The following is a 1,656-nucleotide window of genomic DNA, read 5'->3' on the forward strand; positions in this document are numbered from 1 at the left end:
CGACACAAGTCCTTACTTAATAAAACTGGTTTATTCTTTCTGAATATCACTTTACGATACACTTATTTTCAACAATCGCGCTAAAACAAACACTATATCAACGAACGTTAACTTCAACAATACCCTGTGACTGCAGTTCAATTACTCACTATCTACACACACATTATATTGTCCCATCACGTTGTCACCCTCTTTTATATACCAGGCTACCCTATATCTAGTAAATACTAGAGCATTCGCCAAGGTACAGGATAGTTCTAGAAAATAGGTGGCGCCACACCAGTCACGTGACCTCGATGACGCAACAATATGTAACGTAGAATAGTCGAGTCGTAACAATATATATATATATATATAATATTTCTATATACAAAACTATATAATTATATATAAAATACAATTATATACAGTATACAAATGATTATAATATATATTTTCTATTAAAACATAGTGTGTACCGCTTTGCATAGACATAAAATGGAGCAACGCTACCTACAATTGCTATGCATTTTGAAATATAGCGTCGATCCTAGACTCATAGCAAAGCTATGTAGCTGTTTATAGCGGCGATACGGACAGCTCTGTATGATGAGTGTATATATGGCATGCTTTTAGTAATATCTACAAAAAATCAGATATGTCTGTGATATGAAGACATCAGTTTGACAAGTCGGAGTACAAGTTGATATTCATGTGAAGAACAAATACACTTTTCTCCATCATACAGTTTACATATTGTATTTGCAGAATCTCCAGACTTTCCAAAATTCCTATTTACAGTTTTCTTTCAATATATGGTATTTATTCTCCTCTACCACGATCTATCGCTAAATCAACAATGGACAGTAAAATGAAAATTTGATAACTCTTAACATCAAATACATAATACCATGTTGTAAAAGGTCATGGTATATGCACTTTGACCCTTACTCATGCACATAGGGATAACAGATGTTTACTCATTGGAATGAGAAAATTTGAAGTGCTGAGGAGGGCTGACAATGTCATACAAATGTTTAAAGTACATTTTGATGCAACAGTTTAAAGTCTGAAACAGTTATGTGAGGTTAAGGCATACTCTTAAAATAAAAATAAAAATTTGGAAATCAAAAATTACTTTAAACATATAAACTCCCTTATCCTTGATTAAAGGTGACAAAAACTTATAAAATCAGAAAACACCTATCTCTGTAATATGAGCAGTTGAGCATGACCTACTGCATATACAGAACTTGCTTGTTTGTTTACAAAAGCTAAAGTAAAAGGTTCATCCCTCTGTAAACAAGAGTTTAGTTAAAGGTACCCAAGTGACTGACTAATAGCTTTTGTTTTCCTATGGGAAAACCATATCCATATTACATTATAAGTAAAACTTAAATAAATTGTGAGCACATACTTTCAAAAGCTTGTTCATGTTGTTAAAGGAATGGTGCTTAATTGTGTGAAAAAAAATCTACGATCAATAGTTTTTAATAATGTTCTTATTATAACAAACACTTAATTATGAATGATTTTATAACTGCTGCATAAAAAAATAAGTAAGCATACAACTTTATCACAATACAAAATATAAAGTATTCAAAAACACATGATAAACCAAATATTTTTTAAGAATGATGATAATTTTATTACCAGTAATTTTTATCATGGTAGTAA

The sequence above is a fragment of the Limulus polyphemus genome, unplaced genomic scaffold, assembly GCF_000517525.1.
Source record: "Limulus polyphemus unplaced genomic scaffold, Limulus_polyphemus-2.1.2 Scaffold11650, whole genome shotgun sequence".
NCBI classification, from domain to species: domain Eukaryota; kingdom Metazoa; phylum Arthropoda; class Merostomata; order Xiphosura; family Limulidae; genus Limulus; species Limulus polyphemus.